The sequence below is a fragment of the Panthera onca genome, chromosome Y (assembly GCF_046562875.1).
Source record: "Panthera onca isolate mPanOnc1 chromosome Y, mPanOnc1 haplotype 2, whole genome shotgun sequence".
NCBI classification, from domain to species: Eukaryota; Metazoa; Chordata; class Mammalia; order Carnivora; family Felidae; genus Panthera; species Panthera onca.
In genome coordinates this window covers 17,216,355-17,241,486 of record NC_138358.1, presented here as the reverse complement: position 1 = coordinate 17,241,486, position 25,132 = coordinate 17,216,355, and the positions used below count along the sequence as shown (strand labels likewise).

At 41.5% G+C, this 25,132-nt stretch overlaps 1 pseudogene; it reads left to right on the top strand.

The window, feature by feature from the left end:
* Positions 1 to 23,650, top strand: part of LOC145715044 (uncharacterized) — a 138,241-nt pseudogene extending 114,591 nt beyond the window's left edge.
* Positions 23,651 to 25,132: the final 1,482 nt, after the last annotated feature.

The window sequence follows — 25,132 nt, the reverse complement described above, 5'->3', positions numbered from 1 at the left end:
CACTAACAACAATGTGTCTGAAAAAGAAAATAATCCCATTTATAATAGGATCAAACACAATAAAGTACTTAGCAATAAATTTAACCAAAGAGGTGAAAGATCTGTGTACTGGAAACTATAAGATATTGGTGAAAGAGACTGAAGAAAACATGAAGAAATGGAAAGATAGCCCATGTTCATGGATGGGAAGAATATTGTTAGTGCCCATAGTAGTTAAAACAATGTGCAGATTCACTGATATTCGTACCAAATTCCAATGACATTTTTCACAGAAATAAAGAAAACAATCCTAAATTCACATAGAATCACAAACACCCAGAAAGCCAAAGCAATTTTGAGAAAGGAAAAAAAAATGGAGTCATCACACTTCCGTATTTCAAACTGTTACAAAGCTATAGTAATCAAAACGGTATCATACTGGCAAAACAAAAACAAAACAAAATCAGACACATAGACCAACAGAACAGAACTGAGAGCCCATGGGGTGCCTGAGTGGCTCAGTCGGTTAAGCGCCTGACTCTTGGTTTCGTCTTGGGTCACGATCAGCTCGAGTTTTGTAAGTTTGAGCCATGCACTGGGCTCTGTACTGACAGTGTTGTGGGGTCTCTTTGGGATTCTCCCTCACTCTCCCTCTCTCTCTTCCCCTCCCCAATTCATGCTTCCTCTGTCTTAAAATAAATAAATAACCTTCAAAGAAAAAAAAAGAATTGAGTGTCTATGAATAGACCCATGCATATACTGTCAAGTAATACTATGTGACAAGGGAGCAAAGAATACTCAATGGAGAAAGATAGCATCTTCAATAAATGGTGTTGAGAAAACCGGATATTTTCATGCAAAAGAATGAAGTTAGAATTCCTATCTTATCCCATTCACAAAAAGTAGCTGGCAATAGATTACAAAGATTTCAATGCAAGATCTGAAACCATAAACTCCTAGAAGAAAACATAAGAGAAAAGCTCCTTGATATTGGTCTTGGCAAGGCTATTTTGCATGTGACACCAAAAGCATAAGCAACAAAAGCAAAAATTTAAAAAAGCGGCACCATATCAAACTAAAAAGTTTCTGCACAGAAATAGAAATGATCAGCAAAATGAAAAGGCAACGTACAGAATGGGAGAAAATAGTTGCAAACCATGTCCCAAATAAGGGGTTAATATCCAAAATATTTCAGAAACTCATACAACCCAATAGCAAAATCCTCATCATCCTCATGATCAACATCCCCTTTAAAAATGGGCAAAGGACCTGAATAGATATTGTTACAAAGAAGCCCTGCAAATAACCAACAGATGCATAAAACAGTGGTCACTACCACTAAACATCAGGGAAATGCACATCATGGGAAACCACAATGAGATATCACCTCACACTGAGTAGACAGACCATCATCAAAATTACAAGAGATAACGAGTGTTGGCAAAGGTGTAGAGAAATGGGAAGAACCCTCGTGCACTACTGGTGGAAATATAGATTGGTACAGCTGTTACCATGGAGCCATTACCAGTACAACATGGAGTTTCCTCAGAAAGTTAAAAATAGTATTTCCACATGATCCAGAAATTCGACTTTTGGGTATATACCCAAAGGAAACAGAATCACTATCTGGAAGAGATATCTGCACCCCATATTCGTTGCAGCATTATTCACAATAGTCAAGACATGGAAGCAATCTAAGTGCCTATAAATGCATGAGTAGATGAAGAAAATATGCTCCACAGGCAGACACACATTCTCTCTGTCTCTCTGTCTCTCTGTCTCTCTCTCTCAAGCATTACACGCACACTCACACACACACACACACACACACACACACACACACACACACACACACACACACTCAAAGTGGAATATTATTCGGCCACGAAAAGGAAGAAAACCTTGCCAATTTACAATGCTCCAAGAGTCAAAAAATACCTAGGAATAAACCTAACCAAAGATGTAAAGATCTGTATACTGAAAACTATAGAAAGCTTGTGAAGGAAATTGAAGAAGATACAGAGAAAGCGAAAAACCTCCCATGCTCGTGGATTGGAAGAATAAATATTGACGACCTGTCAATACGACCCAACGTAGTCCTCACATTATATGCAGCCCCAATCACATTGCACCGGCATTCTTCTCCAAGCTGGAACAAGCAATCATAAAAAGTGTATGGAAACACAAAAGACCCTGAATAGCCAAAGTAATACTGAAGAAGAAAACCAAAGTGAGAGGCACCACAATGCCAGACTTTAGCCACTACCACAAAGCTATAACCATCAAGACAGCATGGTATTGGGACAGAAACAAATACATAGACTTAATGGCATAGAATAGAGACCCCAGAACTGGACCCACATACGTATGGCCAACTAATCTTTGACAGAGCAGGAAAGAATATCCAATGGATAAAAAGACAGTCTCTTTAACAAATGGTGCTGAGAGAAGTGGACAGCAACATGCACAAGAATGAAACTAGACCACTTTCTTACACCACTCACAAAAATAAACTCACAATGGATGAAGGACGTGAATGTGAGACAGAAAAGCATCAAACCCTTGAGGAGAAAGCAGGAAAAATCGTTTTTGGCCTCAGCGTCAGCAAGTTCTTAGTTGACACATCTCCAGAGGCAAGGGAACTAAAAGCAAAAATGAACCATCGGGACCTAATTGAAATAAGAATCTTCTCCACAGTGAAGGAAACAATCAACAAAACTAAAAGGCAACTGACCGAATGGGAAAAGATGTGTGCAAAAGTCATACTGGATAATTGGCTAGTATCCAAAACCTATCAAAAGAACTCACCAACTCCATACCTGGGAAACAAATAATCCAGTGAAGAAACGGGCAGAAGACTTGAACAGACACTGTTCTAAAAAAGACATCCAGATTGTCAAGAGACACATGAAAAGATGCTCAACAGCACTCCTCGTCAGGGAAATCCAAATCAAAACCACACTGAGATCCCACCTCATGCCAGTCAGAGTGGCTACAATGAGCAAATTAGAAGACTATGGATGCTGTTGAGGATGTGGAGAAACAGGAACCCTCTTGCACTGTTGGTGAGAATGCAACCTGGTGCAGCCGCTGTGGAAAACAGTGTGGAGGTTCCTCAAATCATTAAAAATTGATCTACCCTAAGACCCAGCAATAGCACTGCTAGGAATTTACCCAAGGGGTACAGGAGTGCTGAGACATAGGGGCACATGTACCCCAATGTTTATAGCACTACTTTCAACAACAGCCAAACTATGGAAAGAGCCTAGCTGTCCAACGACAAGTGGATAAAGAAGTTGTGGTTTATGTATATACAATGGAATACTACTTGGCCATGAGAAAGAATGAAATCTGGCCATTTGTGGCAACGTGGATAGAGAGAAGGAGGCACAGAATCTGAAACAGGCTCCAGGCTCCGAGCTGTCAGCACAGAGCCCGACGTGGGGCTCGAACTCACGGACTGTGAGATCATGACCTGAGCTGAAGTCGGCCGCTCAGCCGACTGAGCCACCCAGGCGCCCCAAAAGCAAAGAAAACTTGACTATCGTGCTAGAATTATTTTTCTTTCTTATACCCAACTCATTTTGCTCACTTGTGGTTCATTTCTGTGTCTCCTCCTCTAAATGCAGTGCCCACTTCCTCCGGCAGTCCTAGTTGAAGTGAATTTCTAACTGCCTCAACTCAGTACCTTCTTCATTCTGTTGCCTTTGTCATGAAGACCTGGAACAAAAATCCGTGAAAGAATGAACACCCCAGGCCTGGCATGCCAATACTAACACCTGGCAAACAGCAACAATGTCCCAGAGACAGCAACTAGCAAACAATCCGTTGTCTATTTAGGAAACATGAGTGAGAAGATGGAAGAAATAGAACTTCCCAAAGGGAGCCTGAAAAAGAAAACCAAAAACAAAATCCACTGGTGTTAAAAAGTGAAAACAGGTAACACCAAGGTTTATCTCAATGTTATTGCAGGTGTTACTGGATAGACTAGATGAACCTGAAGCAAATGATTTCTAAACAACAAAAACAACAACAACAGCAGTAGCAGCAGCAACAACAACAACAAAAGAGTCTTCTAAAATATGCATTGGTGTAATTTAGCAGATAATCAGAGCTGCAGAAACTAGCTTTATGTGGGAATAATCAGAATACCATAGCTACTCAGAGGAGTCACGCTTATTGCGAATAATTGATGCTCAGGTGGTGTGATCACTGTATCACACAAAACCAAGTAAGGGTGTTAAAAAGGAGGAGGGAACCCACGCAGGGCAGCAGATGCCAGAACACATGGGGTGAATCAAGGGCTCAGTGAAACGGAAGACTTAATCACAGGGTGAACAATTTGCCTGAAAATGCTGCAGATTCAGGCCAGCACACAGGCCTCCAGGCTCCCTGGTAGGAGTCCTGGGAATACCAGGGGCAAAGCAATGAACTTACAGCTACCAATCACTTCCCTTTGGCAAGCACGTTACCTGATAAAGCATCTCAATTGACCCTGTGTACAGAAGAAGGAATTGAGGCTGAAGGAGATGTTATAATTGCTCAAGGTCACAGAACTAAGAAAGTTATGGAAATGGCCATTACCCCAAGCACTGTGACTTCTTAGTGCATTACATGCTGTCTCAAGTATGCAAAACTCAGCTTCAGTAACCCTTTTACCATCTTTTTAAGTAAATATGTTTTCAAAAAGTTTTGATTGTTGTATTTTCATTTTTATTTGTTTCCTTATGTCTTTTAATTTCTTTTCTAATTGTCTGTTTGACTGATTTGTTCTTTAGTAGGATGTTTATTAACCTGTATGCTTTTAGAGGTTTACTAGACTCTTTCCTGTAGTTTATTTCAAATTCTAACCTTTGTGATCTGAAAGTGTGCATGGTGTCATCTCAATTCTGTTATATTTATTGAGGGCTTTTTGTGACCCAGTATGTGGTCTCTCTTGGAGAATGTTCCACGTGCACTCCAGAAGAAAGTATGCTCTGCTGCTTTGGGATGTAGAGTTCTAAAATATCTGTCACGTCCTTCTGGTCCAATGTATCATTCAGGACCATTGTTTCTTTCCTGATTCTGTCTAGATTTTCTGTCCATTGTTGTAAGTTGAGTCTTAAAGCCCCCTGCAATTACCACATTCTTATCAATGAGATGGTTAATGTTTGTGATTAAATGTTTTAAATCTTTGTGTGTTTCCGAATTCACTGCATACTCATTATAATTGTTCGCTCCTCCTGATGGACAGACACTGTAATTATTTAATAATGCCCTTAAACATCTCTTGCTACAAACTTTAATTTAAGGTCAAGTTTGTCTGATATAAGTATGGCTAATACAGCTTCCTCTTGACTCCCAGTAGCATGAAAGGTAGTTCTCCATCCCCCCACTTTCAATAGTAAGGTGTCCTCAGGTCTGAAAGGAGTCTGTTGTAAGACAGCAAATAGTTGGGTCTTGTTTTGTATTATCCATTCTGATACCCTATGTCTTTTGGTTGGAGCATTTATTCCACTTCCATGCAGTGTTATTATGGAAAGCTGTGGTTCCAAGGCACTGTGATGTCTGTACTTTCATGCTTGTACTGGTGTCTGTGGCACTTTGTGATACTTGCGACATTTCCCTCATAGAATCCCTCTTAGGATCTCTTGCAGGGATGGTTTAGCGGTGATGAATTCCTTCAGTTTTGGTTTGTTTGGGAAGACCTTTACCTCTCCTTCGATTCTGAATGGCAGGCTGGCTGGATAAAGGATTCTTGGTTGCATATTTTTCCTATTCATCACATTGAAGATTCCCCTATTCCTTTATGGCTTGTCTGATTTCAGTAGATGGGTCTGCTCCTATCCCAATACTTCTACCTTTGTACGTTAACGTCCATTCATCCCTAGCTGCTTTCAGAATTCTCTCTTCATGCTTGTATTTTGCCAGTTTCACTATTATATGTTGTGCAGAAGATCAAATCAAGTTACATCTGAAGGGAGTTCTCTGTGCTCGTTTGGTTTCAATGCCGGTTTCCTTCCCCAGATTTTGGAAGTTCTCAGCTATCATTTGTTCAAGGTCATCTTCACACCACTTTTTGCTCTCTTCTGGAAATCCTTGGTTGCATCACTTACTTCTCTTATTCTCCCCTCTCAATCCTCAATTTTCTCTCTATCTTTTCTCACATCCTTTTCCCCATATTTTTATCTTCTAATTCATTTAGTCTCCCCTCTGTCTCTTCAATCCGCGCTGTGGCTGCCTCCATTTTAAATTGCACCTCATTTATACCATTTGAATTCTTCATGAATACTTTTTATTTCCTTGATCTCTGCAATAATGGATTCCATGCTGTCTTCTATGCCTTTGCCAATCCCAACGATTCATCTTTTGACTGTTATGCTAAATTCTGATATGTAGCTTGTATCTGTTTTGATCAAGTCATTAGCTGTCCACTTCTTCCCGGAACTTCTTTTGAGGGGAATGCCCCTGTTTCATTATTTTGGCTAGTTTTCTCTCTCTCTTATGATGTTTACAAGCTTGTTATTTGCTCTGCACCTGCAAGAATTGTTATATGAAATGGGGGTCACACCCTGTGCAGGTTCTAGCCCTGCAGTTAGTGTTTCTTGGAGAGTGTTACTTGCTCTCTGTTGTTGTGGCATTGGTTCTTTGAGTTCTCTACTCGTCATGATGTTTTTGACCCTCCACAAGGTGTGCTTTTATTTATCCCTTGAAGTAGCCCTGGAAAGGAAAACAAACAAACCAACAAACAGGAAAAAGACACATGGAAGGAAACGTGCAACTAAAAGAAATAAATGGACACACACACGCTCACACACACAGAAAAACAGCCTGAAATCAAAAACGAAACAAAACAAACAAACCAGAAACACCAGCTACAAGTAAAGAACACGGTAGAGGTGTTGCTGTTGGAAGAACACATATAAAGAGAGAAATGACAGGAGTGGGGAAAAGGAAAAAAATATATATATATTGACCAGACCGGGAGGCTAAATGGCTTATTGCAGAGAGAGAGAAAGGAAAATAAGGAAGGATGTGGGGGGAACAAAAGGAAGATAAGTTTACCCAGACAGAGAAACCAAATGGCTTGATTATTCCAGAGAGAGAGAAAGGAAAGTATAGAAGTATAGGTAGGAAATGTATCAAGGGAATGGATTATAAGTGTCTGCTTAAGCAAACCAACAAGCAGAGTTATCAACCTAAAAGAGGGAAGAGAGAGGAAGGGAGAATATATCTAACAACAAGAGTTGTCCCGGAATAAATCCAGTCTATGCAGCATCACTGGTCCGGATGATGGAGCTGCCTGGTTCCACAGCGCCTATCCTGGTCCATCAGATAAGCAGGTACCCAGCACAGACGGGCGTGGTTTGGGGTAGGCTGGTCCCACCTCCACTATGGACCCTCGGACTGTTCCCTGAGGCCCCGCCTTGGTGGTGGTGGTGGTGGTGCTTGTTGTGGGGAAATGGTGATGTCCAGCCTCGTCTCCATGACCTGGTGTACTCCGTTCCAGTTGTCCTCATTGTGCCCAGGGCACACGCAGGGTGGTCCTTCTTGCTCCGCTGACTCCTTTGGCATAGCGCTTGTCTAGGATTCGCAGACCCGTTCCGTGTGCTCTGGCACTGGGGAAGTGCCTCTCTGTGCTGCTACAAATGTCTTCCTGGCTATCTTTGTGCTGCTGTGCTTCAGGGAGCCCCGCCTTTTCCTGCCTTGGACTGCCCTGCTGACCTCACTGCTGAGCTTGGGCATGGTGGATGCAGGCAGGCATTGTTTTGTCCCACAGCGACGCCCCCAGGGAGGGGGCCACTTTCTCCTACTGCAGACTGCGCCCTAGACCCAGCCACTGATCCGGGGCGTGGTGGATGCAGGCAGGCTTTGTTCTCTTGCACAGCCCTCCAGGGAGGGGCTACTGTCTCCTTCTGTGGACTGTGCCCCTGATCTACCCCTGAAACCAATGCTGACTCCTCTCCTCTCCAAGTGCGCCAACACGGAGCCTAGCCCCAGACCCAAGAAAGCCCCACAGTTAGAGATAAGATCCCTCTCAGTCCCAGTCCTAGGTTCTCCTCTTATCCACATACAGCCCTACACTTCCCGAGCCACTCTTACTCTTACTTTTGTCTCTCCGCAGAAGGGGATCTCTTCCCTCCATTCCTACTTGGCCCAATTTATGTACCCCAGTTCACAATCAGCCACCTGTCATTTCTTAAGTTGTCTCATTTCCTTCAGGAGTATTCAGTGTCTTTTACTCGCAGACTTTTGGGGTTCAAAATACTTTGGCTTCAGCACTTTGTTTGAGAGACATGGGATGTACAGATCCCCCTACTTCTCCACCATGTTGACCCCTCTGCCCCAGAAAGATTTATTTATAAATTGATGGACATCAAATTCTAGATCTTATTTTCTTATTAATGTTATTAGGATTAAACTCAGTACATACTTTTCGTTTTAAGAGAAATTCCCTGTGATTTGAATCCTTTGAAAATGAATTGAAGAGGCAATCCGAATAAATATCGCATTCCCTTACTGGGACTTCTCCCTCTCCATCTCCCTCTCCCTCTCTCTCCTCTCTCTCTCTCTCTCTCTCTCTCTCTCTCTCTCTCTCTCTCTCTTTCTGAAATAACGTATATTCATTCACACATGCATACATACATACATACATACATACATACATACATACATACATACATAAAATTGTATCTTGTGATGGTTAATTTCATGTTTTAACTAGGCTAAGCCACAGGGCACCCAGATATATGGTGAAACATTATTTCTAGTGAGTCTGTGAGGACATTTCTTAGTACAATGAACATCTGTATATCAGGAGACTAAGCAAAACATATTGCCTTGACAAACACTGGGTGGTCTCAACTAAACGATTGAAGACCTGAATGGAACAAAAGGCAGAGTTGTGTATCTGAGTGTCTTCAAGCTGCGATATTGGTCTCCTGACTTCAGACTCAGACTTGGAATGGAACATACATCATCAGCTCTCCTGATTCTTAGGCTTTTGGAGTCTGCCTGGAACCAAACTACTGGATCTCCTGGGTCTGCCCTTCTCAGCCTCCGTAATCCTGTGAACCAATTCCTATTGATACTGAGTCTCTGCAGAACCCTAACTGGTACATATATGTAACTTCAGCCATTATGTCTTTTTGCCCTCAGATCCAGTTCCTGCACTACTCCTACAGACTGGGTTTCCTGGTTCCTTGCCACCTGGCTTCCAGAGGGGTTTGACCAATGGGTGTTTGATGGGAGAAAGGAAGGAAGGTATAAGCCCAGAGGTTTTTCTCTCTCCCACTCCACTTGCTACCAGTGATTTTATCTCCTCCAAATTCTAGTTTCTTTCCAAGAGCCTCTTCTCCCATGTTCTCAGTTCCTGCTAGGTATGGTTCTGAGTTTCTCTAGCCCTGGGGGTGGAAACAGCTTTCTGATGATACTCATTCCTGATTGCTTCACCATCCTTTGTTTGGCTTCTGGGATTTCCCATCACGTGTGTAACTCTTTAAAATACCGATAGTGACTCACCGGCTGGCTGGACCTGACTGAAACAGTATAAAGATAGAAGTTCAGGAATATATCGGAAGGTGAGGAGAGAGAAGACAGGTGGCTGAAGCGACCTATACGTCATCTTCACATAGGAAGTCAGTAGACGGTGCTTAAAACTGGCAAATCAATAAGCAGCAGTATGCTACATTACTTATATTCATGAAGATACCTAAGAAAAGAATATAAACCTGGAACAGTTAAAAGTGTTGCCTCAAATAATGGAGGCAGTAAAGAGACTTGTGGTTGCCAGGAACTCAGGTGGGAAGGGAGAGATGAATAACAGATGAAGCACAGGGAATATTACGGCAGTGGAACATCTTGTAAGACATTGAAATGCTTTGAATCATGGCATTGTGCATTTGTCAAAACTCACAGAACTGCACACCACAGTGAATGCTAAGGTAAACTTGGGACTTTCTTTAATAATAGTTTCCATTTTGGCTCATCCGTTGTAACAAATGCACTACACTGACACAAGAAGTTTACAATAGGGAACACTATGTTTTGGGGGGTAGGAGGGAGAACAGGGGAACTCTGCACTTTCCAGTCTTCTTCTGTAAACCAAAAGCTGTTTTAAAAAATAAACTCCCTTAATGAAAGGAAGGCAGAGAGATAGAAGAGGAGGGAAGGAAAGAGGGAGAAAGGGAGCTACTTAAAAGTCATGGCAGAAACTTAAATGTGGGTTACTAAGTGAAGGGATCCAATCCGAAAAGCCATATGCTTTACGTTTCCAACTATGATAACATTCTGGAAAAACAAAACAAAACAAAACAAAACGACAACAACAATGACAACAACAACAACGACAAGAACAACGACAACAAAAACACCTTCGGAGACAGTAAAAAGACCAGTGGCTAAGAGGGTTTAGGGGGAGAGAGGAAGTGGTAATAGGTGGAGCACAGGGCACTTTAGGGTGGTGTAACTATTCTGTATGATACTGCAATAGTAGGTACATACCATTTACATTTCTCAAAACTTATGAATCTATATAACACAAAATAAACCCTAACTCTTAATGATAATGTGTCTAATGATAATGTGTCAATCAATAATGGCTCATCCACCACTTATAATTAATGTATCCACATTAGTGCAAGGTACTATAGAAACTAGTGGGGGTGAGGAAACTGTATTTTTTGTGCAATTTGTCTCTAAATCTAAAATTGTTCATACAAAATGGTCTGTTTAAAAAAACCCTGATTTAAAAAAAAAAAAAAAGAAAAAAGAAAACAAAAGAAAGTGTTGCCTCTGGGGAAGAGGTGTTCGTGGGGGAAACAAAGCTTTTGTTTTGTTTATTGCAAGTCCTGATCTGCAATTTGGATGTTGTGTTTCTTTTTTTAACTATTCGTATACAATACTTGGATTGAAATTTCTCAAATAAAAAAAAAATCTGTACACCTGCCAGAATAGATAACATGAAAAAGACCATATTAGCAAGTGTTGGCAAGGCTATCAAGTATTCAGAGCTCACAGACACTACGCAGGCACTACTATAGAAAGAAGTTCATGTAAATTGGTATAACCATTTTGGAAACAGTTTGGAGGAATCTTACCAAAGCTGATAAGTTGGATGACATGTGACCCAGCAAATTCCCTCCTAGATAAATAAATACTATTCTAAAACATGTTCACCAAACAACGTGTCCTATAATATTCACTGAAGTTTCATTCATAATTACCCTAAGCCATAACTTACCTAAATGTCCACCAAGAGTTGTAGAAATATTGTAAACTACTCATATAAGGAAATTCTATACACCAATGAGCATAAAGGATCTATACATATAATAACATGAATATCACTAACATAAGTTTGAATGAAAGAAGCTAGGTGTAGGACACATAATTCCATTTCTATATAGTCCCAAAACAAGCAAAAGTTGTATATTCTGTAAGAAGTCAGAATAATTGCTGTCCCAAAGGAGACATAGACCATGACTGAAAGAGGCACATGTGGTCCCTTGGGGTACTGGTACCTTGTTTAATGAGTACAGGTTCCACAAGTATATTGAACTTAACTTCATCAAGCTGTGCTCAGAATACTTTTAATAATACATGTCCTTTTTGGGTGCCTGGGTGGCTCAGTCGTTAAGTCTCCAACTTTGGCTCAGGTCATGAACTCACGGTTTGTGAGTTCAAGCCTCACATCAGGTTCTGTGCTGACAGCTCAGAGCCTGGAGCCTGCTTCGATCCTGTGGCTTCCTATCTGGCCCTCCCCTGCTCACATGGTGTCTCTCTCTCAAAAATAAACAAACATGAAAAAAATAATATATGTCCTTTTGAATGTATACTATACTTCCGTAATCTTATTTTAATCTGAGTGCAGACCCCTAAATCACATCCTTTTTTCTCTACTGTCTCTACTAAACATTTAAAGAATATGTACTTTACACATAAATATATTTAAATTATATAAAAAATAAATCTAAATATAAACATATAAATATAGGTACTTTATACACTTTTTACATAACCTATTTCAGTAGTTGGAAGAATCTCAACATTAACATTTCTATGAATACCTTTCAAAGCAAGAGAAGTTCAGTTTTGAGTCCCCTAGAATCTTTATTCGAATTTGCTTGGGAGCCATACTGTCCCATCTTTTCTGAGCACTGCTTTCCTTTTGGGCTCTGGATATGTCCCGCATGTTATAAATTTCAGTGTAAGGTGCCATTGCCAAGACAAGGGAGTGATGACGATAAGTCATTGCTCTTGCAAAATCTGCAGCCAGGCTCAGTTTTGATCTTCTTGCCACCGGATAAGTTCTATCTAGGGAAATTATTTTATTGTTAATTTCAGCTACTGTAACTTTGACTTGCTCCCCAACCTAGAATATATTGTTATTCCTTCTGCAGGTGGGAGTGGAATCAGAGCTAAGTCACAGGCATTAGATCCAAATCTAAAGAAGATGAGTGTGTCCATGCTTCAACTGTGAGGCTATCTTTTCCCTATGGTAACAACGTTCTGCTATTTCAAATCTAACTACTGCACTTACTTGTCTCCTTTAACACAGGAAGTACAAAACTCACACATATTGCTTCAAATTTAGTTTTGTACATGTAAACTCACACGGATTTAAAGCAAACATTACCGAGCTTAACCAAAATGAAAATTTCGTGTTGACATTTGGCAAGTTTGTGATCGGTAACTCTTATTATTTGTATAAATTCTCAGATAGTTTAATATACATAACAATATGTTTTAAATATATTTCAGAACAAAGGACAAAAGACCCCAAATATCTAAGGAAGTCTAGAAAACCTCCAACAGTGACAACTACCTAATAAATCAACTTAACCTCACCTCCTTCTGTCTCTTTCTTCAACTAAACCCACACATACATTACCTTCTCATCATTTGTCTTTTGGTTTTCTCAGACCACACTCTATTTTCAGGATGTTAAACTTGAAAGTACCTCTCAGCATATATATTTATTTTCAGCCCACATGCCTCCAGTTAATAACATTTATGAAGCATTTTCTATGCGTTCACCCATTAATATCCTTTTTTAATCCTTTCAGCAGTCCAATAGTTTATTTTACTAACCACATGTGGTTCTTCAGGAAGCTAAAGCACAGAGCATTTCTGTACCTTAGGTACAGTTCTAATGGTTTCGAGTGGTCCATCTTTCATCCAACCGCAGGCAATGTGATCCACAGTTAGTACGCTGCTGCCTCCAAATATGGATAGGAACTCAGACACAAAGACAAATCCAGGGCATATAATACTATGAATCCTGCCCTTGCTAGCTCTCTACGTCTACCCGCTAGGCTGTAATGAAAATTCTGGCTTTACTTTATTCTCTAGGACAGCCTTTACTGCTGCTACTCTTATGCAGCACATTATGTTCTTTTATAATATAAAAATACGTGAGTGTTAGGCTTTCTATCACTACTAGAAGGGGGTTGGAGTCAGGACTCAAAATGAACTTTGATGCAGTTTTAAAGTCTTTATTGTGGCAAACTGGGTAATGGTTTGGACTCTGGCATGAAGCATTGTCTCAGAGATTCACTAGATCATCAGACTTGATATTAACAAACAGTTGAGTCCCAAAGTAGCATAAAAACCATATCTCCAGGCTTCCAGGGTGTTGACGTTAACAAAAGAAATAAAAAATTCTCACATTGTTTTGTGATTCACATGCAAACATAAGATTCCATTTCAAAAACTTTCCAACATCATTAGAAGAGCCAGACACTGCACATTCTCTAACAAGTATTTACGAAGAGGGTTCCGGAAGATGGCAGCGTAGGAGGACGCTGGGCTCACCACGCATCCTGCTGATCACTTAGATTCCACCTACACCTGCCAAAGAACCCAGAAAACCACCAGAGGATTAGCAGAACAGAGTATCCGGAGCCAAGCCCAGATGAGAGGCCCACGGAAGAGGGTAGGAAGGGCGGCGAGGCGGTGCGCGCTCCACGGACTGGCGGGAGGGAGCAGGGCTGGAGGGGCGGCTCGCCCGCGAAGCAGAGCCCCCGAGTCTGGCTGGCAAAAGCGGAGGGGCCGGACGGACTGTGTTCCGACAGCAAGCGCGACTTAGCGTCTGGGAGGTCATAAGTTAACAGCTCTGCTCAGAAAGCGGGAAGGCTGGAGGACAAAGGGAGGGAGAGCTGCTGAGCCCCCGGACGGCAGAGCTCAGCTTGGTGGGGAACAAAGGCACTCGCCAGCGCCATCTCCCCCGCCCATCCCCCAGCCAAAATCCCAAAGGGAACCAGTTCCTGCCAGGGAACTTGCTTGTGCAGCGCAAACACCCAACTCTGTGCTTCTGCGGAGCCAAACCTCCGGCAGCGGATCTGACTCCCTCCTGCTGCCACAGGGCCCCTCCTGAAGTGGATCGCCTAAGGAGAAGCGAGCTAAGCCTACCCCTCCAGCCCCCGTGCACCTTGCCTACCCACCCCAGCTAATACGCCAGATCCCCAGCAACACAAGCCTGGCAGTGTGCAAGTAGCCCAGATGGGCCACGCCACTCCACAGTGAATCCCGCCCCTAGGAGAGGGGAAGAGAAGGCACACACCAGTCTGACTGTGGCCCCAACGGTGGGCTGGGGGCAGACATCAGGTCGGACTGCGGCCCCGCCCACCAACTCCAGTTATACACCACAGCACAGGGGAAGTGCACTGCAGGTCCTCACCATGCCAGGGACTCTCCAAAATGACCAAACGGAAGAATTCCCCTCAGAAGAATCTCCAGGAAATAACAACAGCTAATGAACTGATCAAAAAGGATTTAAATAATATAACAGAAAGTGAATTTAGAATAATAGTCATAAAGTTAATTGCTGGGCTTGAAAACAGTATACAGGACAGCAGAGAATCTCTTGCCACAGAGATCAAGGGACTAAGGACCAGTCACGAGGAGCTGAAAAACACTTTAAACGAAATGCAAAACAAAATGGAAACCACAACGGCTCGGCTTGAAGAGGCAGAGGAGAGAATAGGTGAACTAGAAGATAAAGTTATGGAGAAAGAGGAAGCTGAAAGAAAGAGAGATAAAAAAATCCAGGAGTATGAGGGGAAAATTAGAGAACTAAGTGATACACTAAAAAAAAATAATATACGCATAATTGGTATCCCAGAGGAGAAAGAGAGAGGGAAAGGTGCTGAAGGGGTACTTGAAGAAATTATAGCTGAGAACTTCCCTGAACTGGGGAAGGAAAAAGGCATTGAAATCCAAGAGGCACAGAGAACTCCCTTCAGACGTAACTTGAATCGATCTTCTGCATGACATATCATAGTGAAACTGACAAAATACAAGGATAAAGAGAAAATTCTGAAAGCAGCAAGGGATAAACGTGCCCTCACATATAAAGGGAGACCTATAAGACTCGTGACTGATCTCTCCTTTGAAACTTGGCAGGCCAGAAAGGCTTGGCACGATATCTACAGTGTGCTAAACAGAAAAAATATGCAGCCGAGAATCCTTTATCCAGCAAGTCTGTCATTTAGAATAGAAGGAGAGATAAAGGTCTTCCCAAACAAACAAAAACTGAAGGAATTTGTCACCACGAAACCAGCCCTACAAGAGATCCTAAGGGGGATCCTGTGAGACAAAGTACCAGAGACATCACTACAAGCATAAAACATACAGACATCACAATGACTCTAAACCCGTATCTTTCTATAATAACACTGAATGTAAATGGATTAAATGCACCAACTAAAAGACATACGGTATCAGAATGGATAAAAAAACAAGACCCATCTATTTGCTGTCTACAAGAGACTCATTTTAGATCTGAGGACACCTTTAGATTGAGAGTGAGGGGATGGAGAACTATTTATCATGTTCCTGGAAGCCAAAAGAAAGCTGGAGTAGCCATACTTATATCAGACAAACTAGGCTTTAAATTAAAGGCTGTAACAAGAGATGAAGAAGGGCATTATATAATAATCACAGGGTCTATCCATCAGGAAGAGCTAACTATTATAAACGTCTATGCGCCAAATACCGGAGCCCCCAGATATATAAAACAATTACTCACAAACATAAGCAACCTTATTGATAAGAATGTGGTCATTGCAGGGGACTTTAACACCCCACTTACAGAAATGGATAGATCATCTAAGCACACAGTCAATAAAGAAACAAGGGCCCTGAATGATACATTGGATCAGATGGACTTGACAGATATATTTAGAACTCTGCATCCCAAAGCAACAGAATATACTTTCTTCTCGAGTGCACACGGAACATTCTCCAAGATAGATCATATACTGGATCACAAAACAGCCCTTCATAAGTTTACAAGAATTGAAATTATACCATGCATACTTTCAGACCACAATGCTATGAAGCTTGAAATCAACCACAGGAAAAAGTCTGGAAAACCTCCAAAAGCATGGAGGTTAAAGAACACCCTACTAACGAATGAGTGGGTCAACCAGGCAATTAGAGAAGAAATTAAAACATATATGGAAACAAACGAAAATGAAAATACAACAATCCAAACGCTTTGGGATGCAGCGAAGGCAGTCCTGAGAGGAAAATACATTGCAATCCAGGCCTATCTCAAGAAACAAGAAAAATCCCAAATACAAAATCTAACAGCACACCTAAAGGAAATAGAAGCAGAACAGCAAAGGCAGCCTAAACCCAGCAGAAGAAGAGAAATAATAAAGATCAGAGCAGAAATAAACAATATAGAATCTAAAAAAACTGTAGAGCAGATCAACGAAACCAAGAGTTGGTTTTTTGAAAAAATAAACAAAATTGACAAACCTCTAGCCAGGCTTCTCAAAAAGAAAAGGGAGATGACCCAATAGATAAAATCATGAATGAAAATGGAATGATTACAACCAATCCCTCAGAGATACAAACAATTATCAGGGAATACTATGAAAAATTATATGCCAACAAATTGGACAACCTGGAAGAAATGGACAAATTCCTAAACACCCACACTCTTCCAAAACTCAATCAGGAGGAAATAGAAAGCTTGAACAGACCCATAACCAGCGAAGAAATGGAATCGGTTATCAAAAATCTCCCAACAAATAAGAGTCCAGGATCAGATGGCTTCCCAGGGGAGTTCTACCAGACGTTTAAAGCAGAGATAATACCTATCCTTCTCAAGCTATTCCAAGAAATAGAAAGGGAAGGAAAACTTCCAGACTCATTCTATGAAGCCAGTATTACTTTGATTCCTAAACCAGACAGAGACCCAGTAAAAAAAGAGAACTACAGGCCAATATCTCTGATGAATATGGACGCAAAAATTCTCAATAAGATACTAGCAAATCGAATTCAACAACATATAAAAAGAATTATTCACCATGATCAAATGGGATTCATCCCCAGGGCTGTTGAACACCATTCGCAAATTGATCAACGTGATACATCACATTAACAAAAAAAAAAGAGAAGAACCATATGATCCTGTCAATGGATGCAGAAAAGGCCTTTGACAAAATCCAGCACCCTTTCTTAATAAAAACCCTTGAGAAAGTCGGGATAGAAGGAACATACTTAAAGATCATAAAGGCCATTTATGAAAAGCCCACAGCTAACATCATCCTCAACGGGGAAAAACTGAGAGCTTTTTCCCTGAGATCAGGAACACGACAGGGATGCCCACTGTCACCGCTGTTGTTTAATATAGTGCTGGAAGTTCTAGCATCAGCAATCAGACAACAAAAGGAAATCAAAGGCATCAAAATTGGCAAAGATGAAGTCAAGCTTTCGCTTTTTGCAGATGACATGATATTATACATGGAAAATCCGATAGACTCCACCAAAAGTCTGCTAGAACTGATACATGAATTCAGCAAAGTTGCAGGATACAAAATCAATGCGCAGAAATCAGTTGCATTCTTATACACTAACAATGAAGCAACAGAAAGACAAATGAAGAAACTGATCCCATTCACAATTGCACCAAGAAGCATAAAATACCTAGGAATAAATCTAACCAAAGATGTAAAAGATCTGTATGCTGAAAACTATAGAAAGCTTATGCAGGTAATTGAAGAAGATATAAAGAGATGGAAAGACATTCCCTGCTCATGGATTGGAAGAATAAATATTGTCAAAATGTCAATACTACCCAAAGCTATCTACACATTCAATGCAATCCCAATCAAAATTGCACCAGCATTCTTCTCGAAACTAGAGCAAGCAATCCTAAAATTCATATGGAACCACAAAAGGCCCCGAATAGCCAAAGTAATTTTGAAGAAGAAGACCAAAGCAGGAGGCATCACAATCCCAGACTTTAGCCTCTACTACAAAGCTGTCATCATCAAGACAGCATGGTATTGGCATAAAAACAGACACATAGACCAATGGAATAGAATAGAAACCCCAGAACTAGACCCACAAACGTATGGCCAACTCATCTTTGACAAAGCAGGAAAGAACATCCAATGGAAAAAAGACAGTCTCTTTAACAAATGGTGCTGGGAGAACTGGACAGCAACATGCAGAAGGTTGAAACTAGACCACTTTCTCACACCATTCACAAAAATAAACTCAAAATGGATAAAGGACCTGAATGTGAGACAGGAAACCATCAAAACCTTAGAGGAGAAAGCAGGAAAAGACCTCTCTGACCTCAGCCGTAGCAATCTCTTACTCGGCACATCCCCAAAGGCAAGGGAATTAAAAGCAAAAGTGAATTACTGGGACCTTATGAAGATAAAAAGCTTCTGCACAGCAAAGGAAACAACCAACAAAACTAAAAGGCAACCAACAGAATGGGAAAAGATATTTGCAAATGACACATCGGACAAAGGGCTAGTATCCAAAATCTATAAAGAGCTCATCAAACTCCACACCCAAAAAACAAATAACCCAGTGAAGAAATGGGCAGAAAACATGAATAGACACTTCTCTAAAGAAGACATCCGGATGGCCAACAGGCACATGAAAAGATGTTCAACGTCGCTCCTTATCAGGGAAATACAAATCAAAACCACACTCAGATACCACCTCACGCCAGTCAGAGTGGCCAAAATGAAGAAATCAGGAGACTATAGATGCTGGAGAGGATGTGGAGAAACAGGAAGCCTCTTGCACTGTTGGTGGGAATGCAAATTGGTGCAGCCGCTCTGGAAAGCAGTGTGGAGGTTCCTCAGAAAATTAAAAATAGACCTACCCTATGACCCAGCAATAGCACTGCTAGGAATTTATCCAAGGGATACAGGAGTACTGATGCATAGGGGCACCTGTACCCCAATGTTTATAGCGGCACTCTCAACAATAGCCAAATTATGGAAAGAGCCTAAATGTCCATCAACTGATGAATGGATAAAGAAATTGTGGTTTATATACACAATGGAATACTACGTGGCAATGAGAAAAAATGAAATATGGCCTTTTGTAGCAACATGGATGGAACTGGAGAGTGTGATGCTAAGTGAAATAAGCCATACAGAGAAAGACAGATACCATATGGTTTCACTCTTATGTGGATCCTGAGAAACATAACAGAAACCCATGGGGGAGGGGAAGGGAAAAAAAAAAAAAAAAGAGGTTAGAGTGGGAGAGAGCCAAAGCATTAGAGACTGTTAAAAACTGAGAACAAACTGAGGGTTGATGGGGGGTGGGAGGGAGGGCAGGGTGGGAGGGAGGGCAGGGTGGGTGATGGGTATTGAGGAGGGCACCTTTTGGGATGAGCACTGGGTGTTGTATGGAAACCAATTTGACAGTAAATTTCATATATTAAAAAATTAAAAAAAATAAATAAATTCACATATGTAAGAGAGAATATAGGCTATATTTTAAAATATTTAAAAAAAAGTATTTACAGTTAATACATTAAAAAGAAAAGTACAACCAGATTGCAAATCTTAATCATATGTGCACATTAAACTGTCCAAGAACACAATTCAGCTCCATGACAAACAACTGAGTTCTAATTCCCATAAGACATGACAATCTACCAAAAATATTTTAAACACACCAATAAAGTAAATTTTATATATGTATATATATACACATATATACATATATATGTGTATATATATACATATATGTATATATATATATGTATATATATACACCTCCACTATATGTTATATATACCCACTAAATAATATAAATATTTTGTGTATATATATATATATATATATAATATATGCACTAAAAACACTGATTTTAAGAGCTCCATGGCAATCCTTGGAACACCAAAAAACTATGAGTTCAAAATTGCTCAGATCTCTTTGTATCCAATTATGTTCATGCATTTTTATTCAACAGTGTTCAGAACACTAGTACTATTGTTTGCACACAGCAAATCAATATGTGTCAGCCACCGGTTTAAATTATACTGGATCAATTGTGTACTCAAACTTGGACAAAACACACAGCACAACAGTGACAGTAAACAACAGTGAAGCTTGCTCTCCACAATTATAACATTACTGGTTCTGTAAGGAAAATTAAGTTGCTGGGTGACAAGAAGAAGGGGGATAAAAATGACATCAGGAATTCAGAAGCTTATTTGAGGTGCCAGTCACCACATATAGGCACTCAAGCATAGCAAGGTCATAAACTTCCTCCTTACTTGTGCCATATGATATATAAAGGTATGAGAATGAATAAAGACTATGGGATTTATTTCAAAAATCTGTACAACCTAAGCGCAGACTCGTTTTAGAAGACAGTAAATGAATGCCTCACCAGAAAGGCCACCGTGTCAAGTTCCTTTTCACGGTCTGCCCAAAAGAATACATAAAGTACTTTCATTTTCCTATTAATATATGAATCAACTATATTAGTTGTTTCTTCACATTTTATAAGTTGTAAAACAAAACATCAGCAAGGTTTTGCTAAAAAGTTGGCAAAAACAAAGATTTTTTTTTTAACATCCTGTTTTTTAAACTAGAAATGGCAATATTTTTTAAGGGACCAGCTAAACAACATATTGAATTTAGGATGGACATTCAGATCCAAACCGAAATCAGATAGCCCAGATAACCCAAAGCATGAATGCAAGTTCAAGTGCAATAAAGTAACAAGGTATAGCAGGGAAACACTAAGATTCTCAGTTAAGTTCAAATAACTGCATGGTGTCAATGGTTGTGTTTCAAAGCTGTGCTGAGCAAAGTTATCCTCCCAGCTACATCTAATTTCAAAACCCTCTGGGAAGCTACCTCGATAAGCTATATGTTGAAATTACATTCTAATATGGTCATTGGATTCATTTTTAATTACTATACAATTATATACAATAGGGAAGTTGTACAAATATGTATCTTTTCCTCAGGGGCTAATTAGCTAAAACAGTTACTTTGGGAAGGGTGGGGGAGAAAAACCTCTGTATTTGAAATACCATTGGCCATGGAAGCTAGTAACGAAAATTTATATAAGCTTCCTATGAAACGAGTATAATTTCACCCTCTGCATCTTTTAAATAATTATTCACTTTTATTTACTCATGTGGCAGTATTTGTAACAACACATTACCACTGAGTAGTGAAAAAAATAATATGAGGCTTACTGAGAAACTGTATATTAGGAAGCTATGCCATTTGAACTCTACAAGCCCAAGAGTCAAAATCACAACTCTCGGGGCGCCTGGTTGGCTCAGTCGGTTAAGCGTCCGACTTCGGCTCAGGTCATGATCTCACGGTCCGTGGGTTCGAGCCCCGCGTCGGGCTCTGTGCTGACAGCTTGGAGCCTGGAGCCTGCTTCAGATTCTGTGTCTCCCTCACTCTCTGACCCTCTCCCATTCATGCTCTGTCTCTCTCTGTCTCAAAAATAAATAAATATTAAAAGAAAATTTTAAAAAATCACAACTCTCATTATTCCCCTCTTACTGAATATAAGGATAGCTTTCCATTTTCAGCAATTTATGAGAGTGAGGTAGTAGTAGCTTAAGCTGCGTAGATGAAAGTTTTGTGTGTTTAAGAAAAGGAGTTGAATAAAGACAGAGGCCTGTTACATGTATCACGTTAACCTTGGCAAGTTTCTCTTCTGATTGTTACCGTGACTTATCACTCTTAGTGATTCACATAGTTTGGAGTCATCCTTTCATACCAAATGGATTTCAGTTGATCATGGTAGGTGGTCCTTGTAGTATTTTGTGAATGAATTGTGTATGTGGTGATGATGGATGGACTATGCTGGTTGCTTTCAAAAGCACTTTCACGGACGGTGTAACACGTTTTCTACCCTTGGAGTCCCATACGTTCTCTTACTCCCTTGTGTATGACTTACCTGAAATATCATGAATTGGTAGGTAGTGAATAGGTTTTAGTGGCACTGAATGCCCTACTGGCCACTCACACAGAATTCGTTGACGCTTTGCTCTTAAGCACACAATGACTCGGTCTTCCCTACACTGCATGAAAGTGAGCATGGATACTAACTAGGCAAACTGTTTGCTGCTGCTGTGAAGAACAGCTTCCTGAACTGTGAGCTGTAGCAACACACGTATGGAACCCTAAGCAAGGCACAGTACATCGGTATTGTTTGAAAGGGTAGAGTAGTTATTTCAATTTGGCTTTCAGTGCGTTGCATGACAAGGCATTTAATTAGCTAAAACCCTCTTAGAGTCATGTTTGATTGCAAGTTGTGTGTACTCTCCACCGCTAAGTGTCATTTCATGTTAGATGGAATTAATGGAGGCTGAAGCACCCGTGCATTCACCTCTAGGACAAGCCTCTTGAACAGCTTTGGGCAGCCCACAGTGATAAGATATGCAGACATTGTGACCTCACAAAGCGCCTGGTCTCCTAGGAACTGCGGTGTAACTCTCACAGCCTGCCTCCTGATTTGGCTTCATGGTAGGAAATTCATCAGGGGTCTGTGGCGGCCGCGAGACCTGGCAAGCATGGGCGGCCCATAGCGGCCTCACATCCTGAGCTGCAAGAAGAGGCGGCATCGCTGGCCCCGGGAGGCCCTGGCCCTGGCCACTGGGGAAGGAGCCTCTAGCGCTACAGGAGGGGCTGCCTCCAGACGTGCCGGCTAGCTGCCAGGCGGAGGCGCCATGGAGCCCGGACGGTGGCGGTCTGCCAGAGGAAGGTGCCGCCCCCGCCGCCGCAGTTCCGCGAGGACAGCATCCCCCTTAAGCCCGCGGTACCCGGGCCCTGCTCCAGGGGCCGCACCCTGGAGGAGAGTGGGAGGGCGGCCACCCCGACGCTGACCACCTTCCCCACCATTCGCGTAGCGGGCGACGTGTGGGTCGAGAGCAGCCTGGCAGAAGCGCGGCTCCAGGCGCGCCAAGTCCTGGGAATGAACCTGGGACCCGTGGTGAGACTCCGCAGCTTCCCAGTGCCTGGGCGTGAGAGGCGGGCCACCGCCGCGCGACCTCTCAGCCCCGGGAGGACTTTTGCATGGAGGGATGAACCAGGGACAGCCGGGACCGCGTCCCCTAGTGCATTTTAGGGGCGAAGAAGCACCAGATGGTCCAAGTCAGCGCCCCCGGGTTGCGGCGCCGCCTTCTGGGACTCCGGGGCAGCTGTGCCCCTCTGCTTCCTCCCAGCACCTGGTCTGCGGAGGGAGGAGACCCCTGGACCTCAAGGGAGGTCCCCTTTCGTCCTAACCCCAGATTGAGATGTCTCCAGGTCTGTAGGGGCAGATCCATGTTCTCTCTTGTTCCCTCCTTGGTCTGAAGTCGTCAGACTTCCACCCCCACCCCCTCCAAAGGAATTTGGTTCCATGCTTGTGTAATAAAGCTAGAATTTCCTTGCTGTTCACCCACCGCCGGCTCCTCCCGCCTCATTTTCTTTCTTTCTTTCCTTTTTTGACTGCCACTCTTTCTGGTCGAAAGATCGAATATGTGTGGAAAGTTGTTGCAATAGTTAGTATTCTCAATATCAATTGCAATCGTGGGTATTCTGAATCCCACACCTTCTCGCGTTTTAACTGGATTCCAACGCATTGACCAAGGGTATTTTCTAAGAATTTCTAAGAAATTCAAGCGTATCACTGTTAGTAATGTAAGGATTTGTATGGCTTTGAATGTCATGGGCTCGGTGATTACAAACCAAAAGATTCCAAGTTCAACTGAGTACACATTCTTAAGACGTTTCTAAAGATTTTATATTGAAATGTAATGTTTATGTTACTGAGCTCCTAAAGGAAATGGTAGACCCTCAGGAAGTTTTGTTTAGTAAAATTAACTTGGGAAATTCTTTATAAGTGGGTACAATTGAAAGTGCATTGAGAAACCACACGGTTTCTATTACAAACCAATGAGTGAATTTCAAAAAATAATAAAAAAAATAAAAAACTGGTGCTGGTTATGGACATAGATGGAATCCACTCAGAAATAACTTGGCCTTGTACAAATCTCACATACTGATCTGGGAATATTTCCAGGATAATTTATTTTAAAATGGAAATCACATAGGATAAATGAGTAGGGGTAAGCGTGGTGACTAAACCTTCATACATGATAGCCATTGGAATTCTCTGAAGTATTACTGATCTAGAGCGGTGGTACATTTTTTTGGCACCAAATAACTGGTGGAGGTTATCTTTGGGAAAATACACTTTCCTCACTTGTTTTTGTCGTTGTTGTTGGATAACAGGAAATATCCACATTACCATGCATCACTTTTATAAATATCATGGCAGTTAGTTAACAGTTTTGCTCCAGGACTTTCCTTTATTATCTTATGTCCATGCACAGTTATGTTAGCAGGTATTGGTCTTTTGTTTGACAATCAAAGACCAGAGGGATCAAACAGGAGAGCCACACAGAGTACTTTTCGCTTTTATGATAGTGTTTATGTCCTGTGGCCCAGCATGGAATTCTTGATTATCCAAGTGACCTCAGTTATTGGTGGCAGCAAGACTTAATGGTGTTTAGTCAGTGGTGCCGCAGCCAGATTTTACTGCGATATTGAAAGGGCCAAGGAGTGATTTTGTACCACTATTCTTTCAAGTTTAAGTATTTTGCAATTGAACCATCCATCCCAGGCAGATACATGACCTATTAAATCTTCCATATTACGGTTTCTCTCTGCTTGGCAGCTTTTTAGGGGAATAATGAGAGTTGTGATTTTTTAAAATTTTCTTTTAATATTTATTTACTTTTGAGACGGAGAGAGACAGAGCATGAATGGGGGAGGGTCAGAGAGAGAGGGAGACACAGAATCTGAAGCAGGCTCCAGGCTCCGAGCTGTCAGCACAGAGCCCGACGCGGGGCTCGAAACCACGGACCATGAGATCATGACCT